Source organism: Diabrotica virgifera, chromosome 5, assembly GCF_917563875.1.
Source record: "Diabrotica virgifera virgifera chromosome 5, PGI_DIABVI_V3a".
Taxonomy (NCBI): Eukaryota; Metazoa; Arthropoda; class Insecta; order Coleoptera; family Chrysomelidae; genus Diabrotica; species Diabrotica virgifera.
In genome coordinates this window covers 225,822,066-225,837,143 of record NC_065447.1, presented here as the reverse complement: position 1 = coordinate 225,837,143, position 15,078 = coordinate 225,822,066, and the positions used below count along the sequence as shown (strand labels likewise).

Genomic DNA, 15,078 nt, shown 5'->3' with positions numbered 1-15,078 from the left:
GTCCACGGATGGGAAGAGGAAAAACTTTTTTATTTTCAAATTTAGCGAAAAATGTCATTCTTGATAAAAAGGTCTGCTTGTTTAAAAACACCATAAAACGAAATAAATCAAGTTTTCAAAACCTGCTTAATTTTGTAGACAATTTTACGTAAATCCCTATGAATTTTTGCACTAAGTTCGAAATCGTAAAAATAATTTAGTGTTGCTAAGCTACAATGTAGCTTAGTAACTGTCACTCCGATAAATAATTTGGGAATTGTCATTTTTTTCCGACATAAATTTTAAATTTTAAATTTAAAAAATGACACATAATAGTTATTTATGATATAAGTGTTAAAAGTACACGTTTAAGGCACGCATGTGAAAGTTTGCAGAATGAGCGATAGCGAATTCTCCAATTCACATGAGTGCCTTAAAAATGTACTTTTTAACACGCATATCATACAATATTTTTTCTACAAACGTAACTACAGGACAATATCTACAAAAACTTTTACTTGAACTTGACTGACATTCCATTTTTATATTTTTTTGACATTACATCAAAATTGTCTATACGGTCAATACGAATCTTAAAAATATTTTAAAGCACTAGTGCCTTAAAGTAGCATTTTTAACGCAGGCATGGAGTGCTAAAAATTGCATTGCATTTTTAACACGGTTGTAGAAAAAATCATTGTTGAACGCTTAACTTTGTCGAAAAAATGACAATTGGCAAATTATATTTATCGGAGTTGACAGTTACGCTTTTTCTCCTGAGCATCTTTCAGTGCGTCACAGTTTTTCGATTTCTTTCTAACACATTAAATTGTATGTGACAGAAAAAAACGCACGTCGGTGATTACATTTCGTCGGTGACATTTATAACATTTATTATAGTTGTCAATAGATGGCCGTATAATCGAAAAAAAAATTTACGAATTATATAATATATCTACGAATATATAATCTTTACAATTTATAAGACTATACAAAACAAAGAAAATACCATTTTATAAATGCAATACACACATTTGATTTGTTTTTATGCCAAATTGCAAATAAAATGTGACAACTGTCAGATTTAACTAAAATGTCATGTCACTAAAATATAAATTATCACGGACTTACCTTTTTTTCTAACATTTGTGACGCACCGTACATTGTAGCTTAGCAACACTACAGTGCCGGCAAAAAAAATCTTTACATTGAAAAATAAATCACCAAATTTGAAAACAATTTGCATGCGTTCTGTCTGCGCTTGGAGGGGTGGGGAGGGGAGGGGGATAGCGTACTTGCGACGGGAATTATCTGTAGTTTACGGGCCGCTTGGCTTATTTAGAGTATTCTGCGCGTTTGCACTGCAAACAGTTGGCTTTGTGCGGGTAGTCACTGTTAAACTTCTTCTCATTTACCGCGTAAAGTTTGAGATCGTCAAAATCTAAATTGAACTGACAAATATGAGACGAAAGAAACTCACAAAAAAGCCGAACGTGACAGTTGATAAATAGCCCCTCTTGAAGCACCAATATCACGTGCTACGGTAATTACAGAGTCTCCTTTCTCCAGTAATGTTAAAGCACAAACCTTCTCCTCTTTTGTGAGTTTCTTTCGTCCCATATTTGTCAGTTCAATTTAGATTTTGACGATCTCAAACTTTACGCGGTAAATGAGAAGAAGTTTAACAGTGACTACCCGCACAAAGCCAACTGTTTACAGTGCAAACGCGCAGAATACCCTATAAGCCAAGCGGTCCGTAAACTACAGATAATTGCCGTTTCAAGTACGCTATCCCCCTCCCCTACAAGCGCAGACAGAACGCATGCAAATTGTCTTCAAATTTGGTGATTTATTTGGCAATGTAAAGATTTTTTTGCCGGCACTGTAGATTATTGTTACAATTTCGAATTTAGTGTAAAAATTTATAGGGATTTACATAAAATTGGCTACAAAATTAGGCAGGTTTTGAAAAACTTGAATTTGATTTCGTTTTATGGGGTTTTAGAACAAGCAAAACTTTTTATCAAGAATGACGTTTTTCGCTAAAATTGAAAATAAAAAAGTTTTTCCTCTTGGGCACCTCATCCACGGACACACTGTATAATAAAAAAAGGAGTAAACCTAAAAACCATATGTGATTAGTTTAACAATTACTTTCTATGATTGATAAAAAAACCAAATTAATTAAGGTAAATCGTAATTGTGGTACCCACTGTTCTCAATCCAAATTTTATATTCAATTGTAAATTTTACAAAGGATCAAAATAAAACAGATTTAAGCAATTTAACCATTTTTTTGATTGGAGACGATGAAAATTAACATCTAATATTGATGATATTGCCACTAAAAATAATGTGAAATTAAAAGTCAGATATCTACAATAACTGAAGTTGTTGAAGAGATTATTACTATTTGTCAATCAGTATACAAGATCTGCTCCTAAAATATCCCAACTTTGCCCAAAACTTCAGTCCCCTTGATTGCGTATGAACCTAATCCGTAGCTATTTGGAAACATTCGTTTACTGCAGCTAATAACCAACGAATTGGTTAGCCCCTTGAAGTTATGGCCATTCCCTTTTTTCTTGCGGGAATTGAGAGGAGGTGAATAGACATTTACAAGTCAAGTGGTGTGAATGATATGGTAGAAATACATGATAGAAGATGGAGGATAGCCATTATTCATTACAAACACTGCTCAAAAGAGGGTCGCCGCATGTGCTACCAGATATACAAGTTATCGGGAAAGGCTCTAAGATTCAGCTTTTTAGCCATGCAATTTATTACCTGTTATATTTAAGAGGTGTAGCTTCTCTAGGGTGTTAAAGTACTCATCAAGAAGTTGATCGCCTGTTAAATTAAGGAGCTTATCTGGCTGGAATGGAACTTTTAGTATGGGAAATCTTGTGAGTACTTGCCCTAAATGGGAGCAGTACATCCAAATGACCTCATTTGCTCAGATGTTTCAGAGATTGGATCCAACCTTGAATTGTTGGGATGTTGGCCAGATGGTAGATTTATGCTAACATAATCATGTGGTCCGTTCATTATTCTCCTCAGGGTTTTCCATTCAGTTGCCCTAGGTGTGGTCATTTGGCGTTTGTTTAGCACCACATAGTGGTGCACTCTGTAGTCTGTAGTAAAACTCTCCATGTATTGCACCATCTCATAATTGAATATAGGTGCATTTTAGTTTTGTTGCTAATTGTCACTAATATTGAGCCCTGTGGCATTCTTGCTTGGGGAGTAAAGGGTCTTGAGAGTTTGTCAACGACTTTGACACAAACTATCTGCTCAGAGAGATAGAAATTTGTGATTCCCAGACAGCTAGGTAGTTTGGTGGAGGTTCTCGCTCAGGCCTGAGTGACAGATCTAACTGGTAGGATTCTATGCTGATGAGGGGTTGATTATATGCTGGTAAATGTAACCTAATTTGGGAATCATGATTTTGCTGACTATTTTCCAGAAACCAGAAAATATCCCAGCCGAAGACATACATTGATTATTTTGACTAGTGTCATTTAGTTCATGATATTATGCAATTAATTACATTTTATTTTTTGAACTTCCAACTCATCCTGTGACTTTTTCATGCTTTCGCAACTGCTTGAAGGGCAAAGTGTTGGTAGCATAGAGGCGATTTAAATGAATGAGATGAAGGTACTTAACACTGCTACAAAACCAGAACTGCTTCAGTGAGCTGGAGCTCTGACAGAACGTGTTGTTAACCAAAATGGGGAATACTTCGAAAAATATCACAAGTTGGACAGCAGATAATAACACTTTGCGAAGTTATGAATTAAGATTAGATACTTTTGATACAAATATCGTTAGTTATTAGCTTATGTCCATCAATTGATCACAAGTTTGAAAGTTAGATGCAAATTTAAAGCATATACCTACGTCAAATAAACCACGTAAATATGACATATATTGACTACCAACAATTGATTTTTCTATTAAGTGAAAAATTTGCATTAACAGGAGAACTGAACAATACACAATGGTATGTTTTATGTTGCAGATTACATTGTTGCAGTCTGCCACACCGTAAAACCGTTATGATATTTATAAAAATCACACCAATTTAATAAAATTGTTATTATTTATAACATTTACTGAGTTACCACATTTTGGACACGTTTTCATATGCAGACAGCCATTTCTTTTTGTAAGCCTCTGCATATGAAGATGTGTCTGCTAATGGGTTAACTTAATAGCATTTATTGAGTTAAAATCAAAACAATAATTTACATGTTTGTTAAAAAACAAGAATTTTTCCACTAAATGGTATTGTAAAAATCATATCCTTGCCAAAAATTATTAAAAGATAATTTTTATAAAAATATAAACAAATTGTATCAACTATGAAAGGGTTAAAAATTTCTCATGAAGATGAAACCATTTTATGTGCGAATTTGACATGTATACGTTGAATAAACAGGGTAGAATGTGTTTTTTCTTTTCAGGTCAAACGGTGGGCATGATAACTGCTTAACCGTTCGTCCGATTAACTTCATTTTTGGCATACATATTCTAAATTAGATTCACTATCGTGTGACGAGAGCTTTTTGATTAAATTTAACAATTTTCGAATAGCAATAAAAAAATTGACTATTTTTTTGGTGAGAATTACGACTTTTTTTTTAAATTTCGACCATTTCCATAATCTTTTATTTTTTTCTTAAATTCCTCTCGTCACACGAGAACTATTACTCTAAAAAATGATAACAAATAAACAATTTTTGTTTCAGACAAATATTACGAGCTGAATCATGCCCACCGTTTGGTCTGAAAAAAAAACATGTTCTACTCCACTGGACACAGCCGCCATGTTTTTAATTATTTTTTAACTTTTAACATTATGTTTTATGCTCCTTAAAAGTCCACCTTTAAAATTAAAAAAAATTAAATAAATTAGCCCAATAGTTTTCGTACAATTTATCATTACATTTAGACTACTTTTTAAGCTCGAGAAACGTATATGACCCCTTAAGTTGGTTGCTTGACTATTTTTAATATTTTTTTTTCTACAAACGTGTTAAAAATGCAATTTTTAGCACTCCATACGAGCGTTAAAAATGTTACTTTAAGGCACTAGTGCTTTAAAAATTTTAAGGCACTGCAGTTCATATTGACAGTATAGGAAATTTTGATGTAATGTCAAAAAAATATAAAAATGGAATGTCAGTCAAGTTCAAGTAAAAGTTTTTGTAGATATTGTCCCGTAATTACGTTTGTAGAAAAAATATTGTATGATATGAGTGTTAAAAAGTACATTTTTAAGGCACTCAGGTGAATTGCAGAACTCGCTTCGCTCATTCTGCAAACTTTCACATGCGTGCCTTAAACATGTAGTTTTAACACTTATATCATAAATAACTATTATTTGTCTACCTTTTAAACTTCATTCTATAGAGAGTACAAAATTGCATTCATTTTATTTTTAAAAAAGTTATTTTGCCGATGACGGCCATTTTTGTTAAAGCGTATCGATTATTTTCACGGAAAACATGGCTTCGCTCTTTAGCCTATATTTTCACTGAGGTTTGTCCTAGAACAATAAATTAAAATCCAAACTTTTTCCAAACTCTAAAAAAACGGCCTATAGCATTATTTAATTTCAAATTACCCTTATAGACTGGGAGATATTATACAGAAGTTCAGCCACGATTTTCTATGTCCTGCCTTTTGCAATACTGGAAGGGTAGACGATGTAATTACAATCTGTGGAAACATCCACAAATTTCCTGTGACATTTTCCTGTAAAAATTAGATTTTCCCAAAAAATAAAAATAGGGTTTTGCGATGAATTTCTAAGTCCTGCCATATCCGTAGATAGACAGGATACTATCGATTTTATGAAGAAAATTTTTTGGGCAGGACGGTCGCAAAAGTACTTAGGGAGTATACATATATACAAATATGTAATGAAAATAATGAAATTTTCATGATTTTCTAAGTCCTGCCAACTTAATAAACTAAACATATTTATTTCAAAATGATCAAAAAAATATTGGCATGACGTCTCCTAATGTTTAAGTATACTTGTCCCTTGGGAAAATTCTGCGGAAAATTCTCACCCTGATTCCGTGATTTTCTAAGTCCTGCCTTTAAAAAGTTATAATACTCAAATACAATCAATACCTTTTCCGTACTCGGCAGGAAGGTTAAACAGTTCTTGTAAGACGGCAGGAGTCCTAGATTTGTAAGAAAATTCGTGAAAAAGTCAACGATTTTCTAAGTCATGCCATTTTGCACATGTTTCAAGAATCTTAATATAAGTCTATATACAAAGAGGCAGGATGGTTTTATGGTTATTTTGTATACAGGGTGGGGCATTAGTGTGGGCTAGTCCAATTACTCGTTTGTCGTAAGATATACGAAAAAAGTTATTTAGGTAAAACATGTGCCACAGATAGGACTATAATTTAACAGTATTTTCTAATATACAGGGCTACCCGTTTTCACAGGGTGACAAAAATTTATGTTTTTTTAAATGGAATACCCTGTATATTTTTACATTTTTGGATTCTACTCGATGTTCTCTTTAATAAAATATAGTGTTTTGAAATATTATACGAGGTAGTTTAAAATATAATTACGTTTTTTTTTTATTTTGTAGGAACATTCACAAACTATACATATTGTTAGTGATTTGATATCCAAACTTCTATTAATTTATGTTTAAACGATTTTTAATATAGTCTACTATTGTCAGTTATTAATAGTATACCAAAATGTTTAATTTTAGTATACGGGGTTGGTTGAAACTTGAAACTCGGAATGAGTATTTTTTGAGTTTTCTTAAATGGGACACCCTGTATTTTAGTATTATAATAAAATGATATTTTATGGTACCTTTTTATTTGCTAAGCATTTTCTATACCATATTTATATATTAATTTCGGCAGTAAATTGATACAGACAGATTACTCAGGTGGTTTTTGGGGTTTCTGAACAAGAATGTCACATTAGAACAGATCTTTACCTAGTGCCCGGGGTGACTGATATACACGCCGTATTCTTAAATTTCGAGGCTTTCAGACACTAAAGTGATGCAAGTAGATTTCTCGAAGAGTTTTGTGGTTGCTGAACATGAATACGCCATCAGAATCGACCTCCAAAAACTCTCTTAAATTCGAGATCAGTCACCCTTTGCACCAGGTGCTCCGAGGGTCGGTTGTAATGTCATATTCGTGTTCGGCCATCCCAAAAACCATCGAATATTCTGTTTTTTTTTTTTTTTTTTATTGCCGATATCCCACGAAACTCCAGATGGCGTGCCTTAGCAGCAACTCTGGGCACTAGGTGATTCAGAGGTCGGTTCTGCTTGCGTATTCGTAACTCCATAAACCTCAAAAATAACAAAATTTTGCCCTTCATACACCGATTTTGACAGGTTTATGCACTTTTGGATGCATGTTATGCACTAAAATGCAATTTCTACCCATTTTTATATTATACACCTTTTCCTGATGTTATCCTGAACACAATGCAAAAAGTTGCAAGTATTCTCCTTTTCATGAACATTTTTCAGTGCGTCACAAATTATAGAAAAAAAGGTAAGTCCGTGATAACAAACATTTATGACATTTATTCTAACGTGACATTTTAGTTAAATCTGACAGTTGTCAAATTTTATTTTCAATTTGGAATAAAACCAAATCAATTGTGTCTATTGCATTTATAAAATGGTATTTTCTTTCATTTGTATAGTCTTGTAAATTGTACAGATTATATTGATAATATTATTATTTTATTTAATAAATAATTCTTTTTTGATTATGGCGCCATCTATCGACAACTAGAATAATCACCGAACTAAAATAATTACCAAATTATTCACAGACGTGCCTTTTTTTCTGTCACATACAATTTAATGCGTTAGAGAGAAATCGAAAAACTGTGACGCACTGAAAAATGATCATGAGAAAAAGAATAGATAGATGCTGTATTTAAAAATCGTTATTCTGGTGTTGTTAGTGTTAGTAAATTTTGCTATCAAATATAGGAAACAATATCAGGATAATATCTACAATCCTACAATATTAGGAAAACGAGTTGAGTGCGGCAACTCAGCGCCTGTTACATGCGTGTGTATTTTGTGTTCGAACAAGTAAGAAGGCGGGATAAAATTGCTATGCAACAAAATAAATTAATAACAACAAATTGATTTTAAGGCAATTAATAATTGCAATAAAGGCAATTAATAAATTTAATAATTTTACGGCAATTTAACACAATTCAACTAATCTGAAAATGCTTCCTAAGGCAGATTAAAATAACATAAAACGTGAAAGATGAGACGTGAAACATGAAACTTGAAATAAGAAACAAATAAATTGTGAAAAAACATTTGATTTCATGTGATATACTAATCGAAGAAACAAAAATAAAATTTGTATAGTCGACAATGGAAAGTTATGACGAGGTCGTTGCTGTCATGGCAAACCTTTATTACTTTCTAAGGGAGGCCGCAGATCAAAGAAACGTGAAGTAAAACATAAAACGTAAAACATGAAACAAAATGAATTGTGAAGGACGAAACCGTTTCATATTATATACTAATCAAAGAAACAAAATGAAAATTTGTATAGCCAACAATGGAAAGTAATGATGACGAGGTTGTTACTCTTGCGGCAACTTTTTATTACTGCCCAACATCATAATCATAGTACGTATTTGGTTGCAAACGAACTAAGTAATCATCTTCCCAAATTTAAATAATTTTATAGACTGAGTATTCAAACATCTACATTGTTTTATTGTGGGTCCTGGTTTAAAGAAAACTGATATTTTCTTATCATTACCTATTCGAGTACCTCTCCAGGTTATAATAATTGTACAACTCTTCATTCTACTTTACAACAGAAACCAATGCAATATTAAATTCTTGGTTGGAATTCATATTATGCATGTAATTAACTGTCCAAAACAATGAAACTGAAACCAAAATACAACACGATCTCTTTCCTGAAACAGATTTCACCAAGATAAAAATGTTTTATGTGCATGAATCACACTCGCTTCTTGTGTGTGCGGACTTCAATTTGTTTAACTGTGTTTTATTTTCATGAAACGTGTCATGTTTTATGTTTCTTTGGTGTGGGGCCTCTCGAAGATAAAAAAGTTTCAGGCACATGAATCACACTCGTTTTATTGGTGGGCATACTTTTAAATAGATGGAGGCCTATGACCAGTACTAGAAATTCACAATTGATAAAATCGATTCATCTCTGGAAGAGAAATAAACGTAGCAGTTTTCGTTTTTCTAAATAGAATTTTTCTAAATTCTTTTAAACTCAAAAAACCAAAAAGCGAAAAATTTTTCACATCGATTTTTCTAGAACACTGCATTGCGTATTCTTCTGAGTTAAAGCAAAAGTACCTTTTAGTACAAAACTATCCCAGAATTCAATAATCCAGTGTCAGAGATGCTTAAAAGTTAGACAGAAAAGTTATTCGATAATATATCCGTTTCCGTACCCAAACGGACCCCTATGACCGGTACTAAAAATTGACAATTGATAATTGACATTTGACAATTGACCTCTGGAAGATAAATAAGTGTACCAGTTTTCGTTTTTCCAAATAAAAGCGTTCTGCAGCTATTTTAAAGAAACTAATTACAAGACATCGATATGCTTCTTCTAGACGAAGCATATCGAAGTAGAGGTCGTCCGCCAACCAGATGGTCTGATGACATTTGTAAAGTTGTAAACGGTTTTAGATTAGTGTTTTTTAAGCATACTCGACATGGTATGACTCAAAAAAAATGTGGTGATATGAATATGTTTGTATAACACCCTGAAATAATTTTACAGACAGATAATTTAATTTTTTTATACGAAATAACTATACAACCATCCTGCCTCTTTGAAAATAGATTTATATTAACCTTCTTGAGATATGTGCGAAATGGCATGACTTAGAAAATCGTGTAATTTTCCACGAATTATCTTACAAATTTTTTAACTATATATCCGGATAATATTCCCGGAAATATTTCCGGACTTTTGGAAACTTTCTTATGTCACACCAATATATAAATCTGGTAATAAATCTAATATTAGTAATTACCGCCCTATATCTATTCTTAGTGTTATACCAAAGGTGTTTGAGAGTATTATAACTGATTTCCTCACCTTCGATAGCTCCGGGATCCTAAACTCTCAGCAATTTGGTTTTACTACAGGTAAGTCTGCTGAACTGAGTTTGTTGACCTATGTTGATTTTCTGTCTGAAGCCTTGGAGGAGGGACTTCAAGTTGATTCAATTTATACTGACTTTTCCAAGGCCTTTGACAGAGTAAATCATGAACTCCTGATTCAAAAGCTTAGCTCCTATGGCATAAGTGGACCTTTGTTGCAGTGGTTACAGAGTTATTTAACCGAAAGATTTCAACAAGTTCGAGTAAACCACTTTTACTCACAAACCTTTCCAGTTAAGTCAGGTGTACCACAGGGGTCCCATTTGGGTCCATTACTCTTTAATATATTTATTAATGATATTACCAACTGTTTTCACGATTGTAACGCCTTGCTATTTGCTGATGACTTGAAGTGCTTTAAAGTTATAAAAAATCATTATGATGCTGCCATATTGCAATCAGAACTGAATAACCTCTCTGCATGGTGTTCACTTAACGGTATGAACCTTAATTCAATCAAATGTCATGTAATTAACTTTAACCGTACTCACCACCCAATATTATCAAACTATTACATTGATGGCCAATTGCTCAACACTGTTAATAGAATCAAGGACTTGGGGATTACACTGGAAAACTCTCTTTGTTTCAATACTCACATCATCAATGTCATTCAAACATCTATGAAAATGCTGGGTTTTGTAAAAAGAACAACTCGTGATTTTACAAACATATCCAGTATTAGAGTTCTTTACTTCTCTTTGGTCAGGTCTCACCTTGAGTATTGTTCTTCAGTGTGGTCCCCACACTACTTGGTCTACATTAGGAAACTTGAACAAGTCCAAAATAGTTTCTTCCGTTACATTGCTTTTAAGCTTCATACCTATCAAGATTACGCTGTATGGCAGCATCAACTGCAGGTCCCTTCTCTTGCAAGCAGGAGAAAACAAAGGGACCTTTTGCTATTATTCAAGATCTTAAATGGTATATGCAATTGTTCTCAACTACTTAATAAGATCGCACTGTTTGTACCACCTCGCACCACTAGACAAGTGCGAACATTTTATGTACCATTCCACAGGTTTAATTATTCACTTTTTTCATTCGTACCCAGAGTCTTGAATTTAGCAAACTCCCTTTGCAATTTACAACTGTTCGACAACTCCATCAGTCGTTTTAAAAGAAATTTAGATGGGATCAATATTTGAGTGAAGCGTCTGTAATTTGTTAACTTGGTTTTGTAATTTGTTAACTTGGTTTTATGATATTATTTCATAGTACATATTTACTTCTAATATTATATTTATATTTCTGTATGTCTGTTTTTTATATTATATTATGTTATTGTTTTTTTTTCTGTACACTATGTATTTTTGTAGAATTGGGCTTGCCCGTAAAATAAATAAATAAATATAGTAAAAAAGGTGTAACTAAACATCCTGCCATTTTGCATAATGTATACTGAAATTATTTATTTTGTAACAAAATTTATTTTATGACTTAGAAAATCACGGAACCAGAGTGAAAATTTTATACAAAATTTTCCAAGAAACAAGTGCAGTTAAACATTAGGTGACGTCATGCCAATATTTTTTTTTGGTCATTTTGAAATAAATATAATTAATTTATTAAGTTGGCAGGACTTAGAAAATCATGAAAATTTCATTATTTTCATTACATATTTGTATATATGTATACTCCCTAAGTACTTTTGCGACCGTCCTGCCCAAAAAATTTTCTTCATAAAATAGATAGTATCCTGTTATTCTATGGATATGGCAGAACTTAAAAATTCATCGCAACTCCCAATTTTTTTATTCATGGAAAATCTAATTTTCACAGAAAAATGTCACAGGAAACCCGTGGATTTTTTCACAAATTGTAAGTACCTTCTCTAACCTTCCAGTATTGCAAAGGGCAGGACTTAGAAAATCGTGGTTGAACTTCTGTTAATATCTCCCGGTTTATTAAGGTCTGAAATGAACCTCAAAGTTTGAAAAGGTAAACAGATAAAATTCCATTTTTAGCATTTTTTTAACAGCATAAGGCAAGCGGATAATGGTTTGTAATTTTTTTCTGGAAAAGACATACGTACATACTTTAAATAAAAAAAGTTTCAGCTTTGAGACTTAAGTAAATTTTTTCAAAAAAAATCTCAAAAATGTAATTTTTTGAAAAATCTCAATGTTTGACGCCTTATATTTGGCTTAATGTTAGCCCCTAGCAAGTAGAATAAGGAGTAAAAATTTGGAGTTGTAGACTTACGTCATATAGGAGTTACAGGCCTGAAAAAATGGTCAAAAATCAAAATAGTCAAAATTTGAGTGCTTGCAAGCAGGGTAATTAAAATTCAAATAAACTGTCTAATGAAATAAAAACTAATGAATACAAATTTATACAGGGTGGGCCAAAGAAAAGAGTTCACCTTGATATTTGGTAATTATTGGATTTTAAGGGAATGCCGAAACAGGTCGATTTTTATTTTCAGATTACAATTTTTTATATATTTCATACTAGTGACGTCATTCATCTGGGCGTGATGACGTAATCGATGATTTTTTTAAATGGGAATAGGGGTCGTATGTTATCTCATTTGAAAGAGTGTTCAATTCTCTGTTCAGTAATATGAACAATGATATCATTTATACAGGGTGCCCAAAAAAATATTTTTTTAATTAAATTAATTGATACAAAACGAAGAATGTATGTAATTTATTTAACTCAAAATACATTTTATTGCTGTCATAAAATTGAGAAAAAATTATTATTTGGCAAATAAAATTGCCTTTTGCTTAAATTAAATGTTCAAACTATCAAAAGGTAGGTGGGAGGCTGTTTGTGATTTAATTTAAGCGAAAAAAAAATGTTTATTTGTGAAATAAACAGTTTTTTTTATTCACAGCAGTGCAATGTCTTTTAAGTTAAATAAATTACATACATTCTTCTTTTTGCGCCAATTAATTTAATTCAGAAAATATTTTTTGGTCACCCTGTATAAATAATGATAATAATGTTTATATTACTGAATAGAGAATTGAACACGCTTTCAAATGAGATAACACACGACCGATATTCCTATTTAAAAAATCATTGACATCATCAAGCTTTGATGGATGACGTCACATAGTATGAAATATATGCCAAAAAGTTGCAATATAAAAATAAAAATGGACCTAGTTCGGCATTTCCTTAAAATCTAATAGGTAACTACATATTGCCAAATATCGAGGTGGACTTTTTCTTTGGCCCACCCTGTATAAATTTGTATTCATTGTGAAATCTGGTGAAAATACATTAATTTTTATATCATTAGACAGTTTATTTGAATTTTAATTACCCTGCCCAAAACGCTCAAATTAATGATTTTTGGCCATTTTTTCAGGCCTGTAACTCCTATATGACGTAAGTCTACAACTCCAACTTTTTACTCCTTATTCTACTTGCTAGGGGCTAACATTCAGCCAAATTTCAAGTTTTTCTTGCGTGTCCATCAGAGATATAAGGAGTCAAACTTTGAGATTTTTCAAAAAATTACATTTTTGAGGTTTTTTTTTGAAAAAATTTAGTTAAGTCTCAAAGCTCAAACTTTTTTTATTTAAAGTATGTATGTACGTATGTCTTTTCCAGAAAAAAATTACAAACCATTATCGGCTTGCCTTATGCTGTTAAAAAAATGCTGAATATGGAATTTTATCAGTTTACCTTTTCAAACTTTGAGGTTCATTTAAGGCTTTAAGGGTAGTTCGAAATTAAATAATGCTATAGGCCGTTTTTTACAGCATACTTTTCTAAAAAGTTTGGTTTTTGATTTATTGTTCTAGGACAAACCTCAGTGAAAATATTGGCTAAAGAGCGAGCCATGTTCTCCATGAAAATGATTGATATGCTTTAACAAAAATGGCTTTAACAAAAACGGCAAAATAAATTTTTTAAAAATAAAATGAATACAATTTTGTACTCTGCATAGAAAAAGGTAGAAAAATAAAAAATATTAAAAACAGTCAAGCAACCACCTTTGGACCACTTGGCTTGGATTGACCACAGTTTGTTTAATTCCAGATTTAAGTCCAGATACATTTAATTTTTTGCGGAAATGTCTGTATATTATTGCATCAAAATTAGAAATCTTTGCTTTTTTGTTGTTTATCTATAAGTTCCTCCACTCCAATCAAAAAATTTTATTGTGAAAAACTGTGCACTTGTATTATCATTAAGTATCTTATCAAATATTTTTTATGGTTATGGATTTATTGAAAATTAAAGCACATTTGAGGGGTTCACCACTCGCCTAATAATTATATTCAACATTTTGCAGATGACCATTGCTTTCTAGAGTGCGAAATTTTGAGCGAATTTAGAAAATCTGAAATTTTTTCTTGGTAATTTTCATCACAATTTAATGTCTGCTAAAAATTCATTCAAAGTACAGTATAACAAGCGAGAAGTGGCTTGTGTATTGACAAAAAGTTTATATTTATTATTACATAATTATCTTCTTCTCTAACTGTCAAGCAGAAGAGATCAAGCTAGTAACATTAATTTCACTGCAGTGTTGTCAAGGATTTACATGTTTTTTAAATCAGAACAGGTATTCGCGGTGTGCAAGTACTTGGAAGGGAAACGAGAAACGACCGTGCGCGAGTCGCGGAGAAATATTGCAATTATCTTAAATAATTCATATTGTCAATTGAAATTGTCAAATTGACATATATTTCATACCTTCTGTCATTGAAGCAGAAAAATTATATATTGCTCCACAATATCGATATGATATGCAATTATTATATAAAGGTAAATTTAATTAATTGTATTTTGCTTGCAGTACTGCATTTTAATAACTAATTTTATTTACTACATACAATTATTTACGTTTGCATAACATAACCTGCATCTTATTTTTTCTTCTTATTATTTTTTTGGACTATGGCCTTGACAATTATCCAGTA

The 15,078-nt window shown here is 32.0% G+C and overlaps 1 protein-coding gene across 4 annotated transcripts in view; it reads right to left on the bottom strand.

Annotated features, from left to right (window-relative positions):
- Positions 1-15,078, bottom strand: part of LOC126885295 (histone-lysine N-methyltransferase 2C-like) — a 173,740-nt gene that overhangs the window by 144,918 nt on the left and 13,744 nt on the right. The window lies entirely within an intron of this gene.